The 8,055-nt window shown below is 50.7% G+C and overlaps 1 protein-coding gene across 1 annotated transcript in view; it reads right to left on the minus strand.

Moving 5' to 3' along the window:
- The window catches only part of LOC140492580 (lysophosphatidic acid receptor 4-like), a 30,019-nt gene extending 23,624 nt beyond the window's left edge, over window positions 1-6,395 (minus strand). The window contains exon 1 of the mRNA XM_072591560.1: window positions 6,153-6,395. The gene's annotated coding sequence lies outside the window, so the exon portion shown is untranslated. The remainder of the gene's footprint in view (window positions 1-6,152) is intronic.
- Between the last annotated feature and the right edge of the window lie 1,660 nt (window positions 6,396-8,055).

Consider the following 8,055-nt stretch of genomic DNA (forward strand, 5'->3'; position numbering starts at 1 on the left):
ACACACATGCATCCACTCTCTCACAGACACTCACAACCCTCCCCCCCAACACACACACACACACACACACACACATATAAGGGGTGTATATGTACTTGCAGAGTTACATTGTACTTCACTCAAAACCTGCATGAACCAATGTAAGATTCTGTGAATTCATTTTTTTTCGATTGGACTCAGTCTGACCATTGTGGCACAGCCAGTCTCACGCAAGGGAGCTCACACCTTCAATACATTATCTGGGCTGACAGGCACCAAGTTCACTTGAGAATGTAACTTTTAAAAAAAGGTTTTGCGATTTACCTATAAAAGAGCTGAAACCAACCTGGTCATTCTAAAAGATGAGAGACTTGACAAACAATCCAGGTTTTTTGCAATGTATAATTTCAGTTACATCACACTGTAAACTTTTGCGATAAATTCTGTATCTTACAATCTTACGCTCCACAACCACCTGATGAAGGAGCAGCGCTCAGAAAGCTAATGCGTCCAAATTAACCTGTTGGACTCGGGCGTTGTGGGATCTTTAACTTTGTACACACTAGTCCAACACCGGCATCTCCAAATCAGAGGGAAAGGATGACATTGGGAACAGAGATGAGGAGGAACATCTTCAGCCAGAGGGCGGTGACTCCGTGAAACTCTTTTCAGCAGAGGCCTTTGGAGACCAAGTCATTGAGAGTCTTCAAGGCAGAGATAGATAGGTTCTTGATTAGGAAGGGAGTCAAGGGTGGAGTTGAGGAACAGATCAGCCATTATCGAATGCCAGAGTAAATCTGATGGGCCAAATGGCCTAATTCTGCTCCTGTATCCCATTGTTTCATTTTTGGAGGTTTTTTTTGCAAAACAAAATAAAAAAAGGAAATCTTTATGGTACACACACAATTACTAAAGAAGTTCAGATCTATACTGTCATTAGGGTAAGTTGATAGGAGGTGTATGGTGTTTTGGCTTTCATGAGAAGGGGGATTGAATTTAAGAGCCGCGAGGTTTTGCTGCAGCTCTATAAACCCCTGGTGAGACCGCACTTGGAATATGGTGCCCAGTTCTGGTCACCGTCATTACAGGAAGGATGCAGATGCTTTAGAGAGGGCACAGAAAGATTTACCAAGAAGCTGCCTGGATTGGAGGGCATGTCTTATGAACAGAGGTTGGGTTTTCACACTAAAAGATGTGACTTGATAGAGGTGTACAAGGTATTGAGAGGCCTGGACAGAGTAGACAGCCAGAGACCTTTCCCAAGGGCAGAAACGGCTATCACGAGGGCTCATAACTGTAAGGTGATTGGAGGAAGGTTGAGGGGAGATGTCAGAGGTAGCTTCTTTACACAGAGAGTGCTGGATGTGTGGAATGCACTGCCAGCAGTGGGAGTAGAGTCAGAGACGTTAGGGACATTTAAGCGACTGCTGGAGAGCAAATGGATGGCAGTGAATTGAGGAGTGTGTTGGTTAGGTTGATCTTAGATTAAAATAAATGCTTGGCACAACATCGTGGGCTGAAGGGCCTGTCCTCTGCTGTACTGTTCTATCGTCTATGTTCTATATGGTTGTTGCGTACAAACATTGAGTTTTGAATTTCTGGATAGTTACAACTAATCCAAAGGCATTTTGAGATGGGGTTGGGTATGCTATTTCCCCCACCCACTTATCCAGTGCTTTCTACATGGTGTCCACGCAGACACTGTCCACCTTTGACCTTCAGGTGAAGGGGAAGGTGGCCCGAGTGACAGCAATGGCGCCATCTTGGGGAATGGGCCGGACTTGCTCCATGTGCAAGAGCAGAGAGAGAGACAGAGAGTGAGACAACGCTTCACACCTGGTGACCAGGTTTTTACCCACAATTCCCGGAGAGGGGGAACGGTGCTCCCAAAAGACCAGTTCCTGTCTCAGCTCAGCGATGCGCTCCTCCAAGTATATCCCAAACTCTCTAGACCATATTGCCAGCCCCTTCGGATAATCCGTCCTGATGGGGAAGGGGATAAAGGTACGGTTGGCCCAGTTCCTGAAGAAACATGGCCTCACTCTTGCCTGGGTTTATCTTGGCTCCCTAGGCCGGTTCAAACTGGTCATAGGCGCCCATGGGTCTGACAGTGCATCCGAGCAGAAAATGGAGATGCTGTCCATGTAGATGGAGACCTTAACGTGTAGGCCTCTGCTACCTAGAATAGCTTCCCCCACCCCAGGTTCTCATCCTTCCTGTTGGACTTGGCGAAGGGTTCTATACCACACACAGACAACGTAAGAGACTGTGGGCAACCCCAGCTGAGTCCAAATCCAATTGGGAAGCTTTGTGATCCCTAACCGTTCATTGGGACTGCATGGATAACGTTGGTGTACAGCAGTGTGGGGAGAGGGATACCGGATGTGGAAAGGGAGAAGGCCTCAGACTGGGAAGTGAAGAAGGCGGCACGGTAGCTCAGTGGTTAGCACAGCTGCCTCACATCACCAGGGTCCCAGTTTCGCTTCCAGCCTCGGACGACTGTCTGTGTGGAGTTTGCACCTTCTCCCCGGGTCTGCGTGGGTCCCCTCCGGGTGCTCCGGTTTCCTCCCACACTCCAAAGGTGTGCGGGTTAGAATGAATTGGCCGTGCTAAATTGCCCCGAGTGTTCAGGGATGTGTAGGTCAGGTGCATTAGTCAGAGGGAAATGCAGAGTAATAGGGGAATGGGTCTGGGTGGGATACTGTTCGGAGGGCTGGTGTGGACTTGCCAGGCCTAAAGGTCTATAAGGTCTGGAAGCTTAGTATGGTGGGGACACGAGTATGTGACAGGAGCTAGGAGGCCCTCTGCTGTTCTGTCTACCCACACCCCTGACTGACTACAGGAAGATGATGCAGTCCATATCCTGGACTTTGACACTGAAGGAGTGGCGATATACTCGCAAGGCTGGACGGGGAGTGGCTTGGAGGGGAAATTGCAGGGAGTTGGCGTTCCCATGCGTCTAACTGCCCTCGTCCTTCGAGATGGGAGTGGTCGTGGGTTTGGAAGGTGCTGTCTAAGGAGCTTTGGTGACTTCCTGCAGTGGTGGGAATAAACGAGAGAGAGAGAGAGGAGTGAGAGAAAGTAATGCTGAGGAACAAAGAAATTAAATGGGGCTGCGGGGTGGTGGGGGGGGGGGCAAGCATTCAGACGGAGTGAGGGGACAGAGAAAAACTCTAGGGAAGATGAGAGAGACGGGAGTAAAGTTAGTCAGAGCAGGAGTGTGAGAGAAAACTTGAATAGGCAGAGAGGTGTTGTGGGCTGAAGGTAGTGATCGGTAACTGTGTTTAGTCGAAGGAGGTGAAAGAGCGAGGGAGGAGGAGACAGAGAGAGAGAGAGGGAGGTGGGGGGATGTGAGGTCTGAGGCCTAGGAACCCTTTGTTTTGGAGTGAGATGCTGTTGATAAGGTGAACACCGAGGCAGAGGAAAGGGTGGAGGGACAGACAGCTGACAGGATGTGGTGTTGGAGAGAGTTGGGTGGCTGAGTAAGGTGTCTAAGCATTCACTCGATCAGAGCACTAAACCTTGTAGGCCTCACTGTGTGCGGGCGGCTCCCACATATCCCAGCTCAGGGCAGGATTACGTTCAGGAAGGACATTCTGACCCCGGTGTGGGCCCAGCGGAGAACGGTCCCGGGAATGCAAAGTCTAACAATAAGAGGAATGTTTGAGGACTCTGGGTCTGTATTCGATGGAGTTGAGAAGGATGGGGATGGGGAGGGGGGGGACGATCTAATTGAAACAGCCAGAATAACAAATGGCCTGGACAGAGAAGATGTTGGGAAGATGTTCCCATTGGGAGGAGGGACTAGGACCCAAGGACCGCCTTAGAGTAAAGGGAAGAGCTTTAAGAATGGAGAGAAGGAGAAACGTCTTCAGCCGGAGCGTGGGGAATCCCTGGGATTCACTACTACAGAAGGCTGTGGGGGCTGGGTCATTGACTATATTTAAGATGGAGATGGATAGGGTCTTAAATATCAAGGGGATCCAGGGTTACGGGGAGAACGCGGGAGAAGGGGATTGAGAAACTTAACAGCCATGATTGACTGGCAGAACAGAATCGATGGGCTGAGTGGCCTAGTTTCCGCTCCTATGGCCTTATGGACTGGGCTGGGAAGTGGAGGGGGCAATGGTGGCTTTGTGGGCAGAGGGGAGGAAGGAGGGGGTGAACTGACACGCCCAACTGCGGGCACAACTCAGTGAACTCCGTGGCCAGAGATGATCCCTGGGGCTGTGTGAATGGAGCCCAACAGATGGGGGGGGGGGGGGGAGACCAGACTCTGGGGACTGAGGAGGCTTTTAACATCTCGAGCTCCTTTTACCTCTGAGCTCCACCTACACCAGCTCACCACCCTGCCAACACTTCCACCCCTAAAGTCACCTTCCCTGCAGCTCGGTGGTCTACAGAAGGGACAGGAGATGGCCGTCCCAGAGACTAGCCCTGCGACTTGTCCCAGTGCAGGCAGAACACCTTTTCAGTTTTAACAGTGAGATTCAGCATGAACCCGTCTTCCATCCAGTCTCTGTCACACTCTCTGTCACACCCTCTGTCTATCACACTCTCTGTCTGTCACACTCTCTGTCACACCCTGTCTGTCACACCCTCTTTCTGTCACACGCTCTGTCTATCACGCACTCTGTCACATCATCTATCACACTCTCTGTCACACTCTCTGTCACACGCTCTGTCTATCACGCACTCTGTCACATCATCTATCACACTCTCTGTCACACTCTCTGTCACACCCTCTGTCTGTCACACCCTCTTTCTGTCACACGCTCTGTCTATCACACTATCTGTCACACCCTCTATCACACACTCTGTCACACTCTCTGTCACACCCTCTATCACACTCTGTCACACTCTCTGTCACACTCTGTCTGTCACACTCTGTCTGTCACACGCTCTGTCTATCACGCACTCTGTCACATCATCTATCACACTCTCTGTCACACTCTCTGTCACACCCTGTCTGTCACACCCTCTTTCTGTCACACGCTCTGTCTATCACGCACTCTGTCACATCATCTATCACACTCTCTGTCACACTCTCTGTCTATCACGCACTCTGTCACATCATCTATCACACTCTCTGTCACACTCTCTGTCTATCACGCACTCTGTCACATCATCTATCACACTCTCTGTCACACTCTCTGTCACACCCTCTTTCTGTCACACGCTCTGTCTATCACACTCTCTGTCACACCCTCTATCACACACTCTGTCACACTCTCTGTCACACCCTCTATCACACTCTGTCACACTCTCTGTCACACTCTGTCTGTCACACTCTGTCTGTCACACCCTCTGTCTATCACGCACTCTGTCTGTCACACCCTCTATCACACTCTGTCACACTCTCTGTCACACTCTGTCTGTCACACTCTGTCTGTCACACCCTCTATCACACTCTCTGTCACACACTCTGTCTGTGACACCTTCTGTCTGTCACACCGTCTATCACACATTCTGTCACACTCTCTGTCTGTCACACACTCTGTCTATCACACACTGTCACACTCTCTATAACACCCTCTATCACACCCTCTATCACACTCTCTGTCACACCCTCTGTCTATCACACTCTCTGTCTGTCACATCCTCTATCACACTCTCTGTCACACCCTCTATCACACTCTCTGTCACACACTCTGTCTGTGACACCTTCTGTCTGTCACACCCTCTATCACACACTCTGTCACACTCTCTGTCTGTGACACCCTCTGTCTGTCACACTCTCTGTCACACCCTCTGTCTGTCACACCCTCTATCACACTCTCTGTCACACCCTCTGTCTCCCACACACCCTCTCTCTGTTACATTCTCTGTCTGTCACTCTCTCTCTCTCAGCCGCAGTTTCTCTCGCTGGGCAGTGGGCAGGCAGCTACAGAAAGCAACCAAAGAACACAGGACAAACCTGCTCTATTAAATTCCTTCTCTGCTGCTCTCTTTTGCTCTCTCCACTGCCGTCTCCCTCTGACCCTCGCTTTCCTCCACACTCACTTTCTCTCTGCTGCTGTCTCTCTCTCTCTCTCTCTCTCTCCCACTCTTTCTTCTTCTGTCTCTGCTTCTGTCTGCCACTTTCCCTGCAGCGGTCTCCTTTCCTCCCTCCCTCCCTCCCTCCCTCGGCCTCTCTCAGTGCAGCTTTACACTTTGGCTTCCTTGACACTTACCTCACTGCTGGTCCCGCATTGTGTCAAAGGCTGCGTTCGTCGCCCTTGGTGGCAGTTTGCTGAGAGCTGTGACGGAAAGCGGGCGACACATCCGAAGCTGGGACAGCGCCAGTCACCGAGATGTCAGCGCAGCAGCTGAGAAACCACCCCAGCGCGATGTACCGCACTCTGAGGAAGGAGCAGAGGCGAGGGAACCCAGTGTCTGAAGGAGGAGGGGTGATGCTGATGTTGAGCTGATTGTTAAAGTCGGAACTCAGAACGAGCACCAAGTAAAGGCCTCAGAAAAGAAACAGAGGCGCTGCCAGTGAGGGGTGTGTGAACGAAGGAGTGGGTGAGAGAGGGGGGAGCTCGGATCTGGTCAGACCACAGCACAGCGTGGAGCTCAGGGGAAGGTGTCCAACCCTTCGGCCCTCCAAGCCGACCCAGATGCTCTATCTAAACCTGTCACCTATTTTCTCAGGGTCTGTATCCCTCTGTTCCCTGTCCCTTCATGTATCTGTCTTAGGTACATCTTCAATGGCTCCATCGTGCCCACTTCTACCACCTCCGCTGCTGACCTGTTCCAGGTCCCCACCACCGTCTGCGTGAAGGAACGGTTGCCAAGGATGTTGCCAGGATTGGAGGGTTTAGGCTACAGGGAGAGGCTGAAAAGAGCCATAGCATCATAGAGATGTACAGCACGGAAACAGACCCTTCGGTCCAACCCGTCCATGCCGACCCAGATATCCCAACCCAATCTAGTCCCACCTACCCGCACCCAACCCATATCCCTCCAAACCCTTCCTATTCATATACCCATCCAAATGCCTCTTAAATGTTGCAATTATACCAGCCTCCACCACTTCCTCTGGCAGCTCATTCCATACACGTACCAGCCTCTGCGTGAAAAAGATGTCCCTTAGGTCTCTTTTATATCTTTCCCCTCTGACCTTAAACCTATGCCCCCTCTAGTTCTGGACTCCCTGACCCCAGGGAAAAGACTTTGCCTATTTATCCTATCCATGCCCCTCATAATTTTGTAAACCTCTATAAGGTCACCCCTCAGCCTCCGACACTCCAGGGAAAACAGCCCCAGCCTGTTCAGCCTCTCCCTGTAGCTCAAATCCTCCAACCCTGGCAACATCCTTGTAAATCTTTACTGAACGCTTTCAAGTTTCACAACATCTTTCCGATAGGAAGGAGACCAGAATTGCACCAGAATATTCCAACAGTGGCCGAACCAATGTCCTGTACAGCCGCAACATGACCTCCCAACTCCTGTACTCAATACTCTGACCAATAAAGAAAAGCATACCAAACGCCTTCTTCACTTTCCTATCTACGGCGGCACGGTGGCACAGTGGTTAGCACTGCTGCCTCACAGCACCAGAGACCCGGGTTCAATTCCTGCCTCAGGCGACTGACTGTGTGGAGTTTGCACGTTCTCCCCGTGTCTGCGTGGGTTTCCTCCGGGTGCTTTGGTTTCTTCCCACAGTCGAAAACTGTGCAGGCCAGGTGAATTGGCCACGCTAAATTGCCCGTAGTGTTAGATAAGGGGTAAATGTATGGGTGGGTTATGCTTTGGTGGGTCGGTATGGACTTGTTGGGCCAAAGGGCCTGTTTCCACACTGTAATCTAATCTACCTGCAACTCCACTTTCAAGGAGCTATGAACCTACACTCCAAGGTCTCTTTGTTCAGCAACACACCCTCGGACCTTACCATTAAGTGTATAAGTCCTGCTAAGATTTGCTTTCCCAAAATGCAGCACCTCGCATTTATCTGAATTAAACTCCATCTACCACTTCTCAGCCCATTGGCCCATCTGGTGAAGATCCTGTTGTAATCTGAGGAAACCCTCTTCGCTGTCCACTACACTCCCAATTTTGGTGTCATCTGCAAACTTACTAACTGTACTTCTTGTG

The sequence above is a fragment of the Chiloscyllium punctatum genome, chromosome 21 (assembly GCF_047496795.1).
Source record: "Chiloscyllium punctatum isolate Juve2018m chromosome 21, sChiPun1.3, whole genome shotgun sequence".
NCBI classification, from domain to species: Eukaryota; Metazoa; Chordata; class Chondrichthyes; order Orectolobiformes; family Hemiscylliidae; genus Chiloscyllium; species Chiloscyllium punctatum.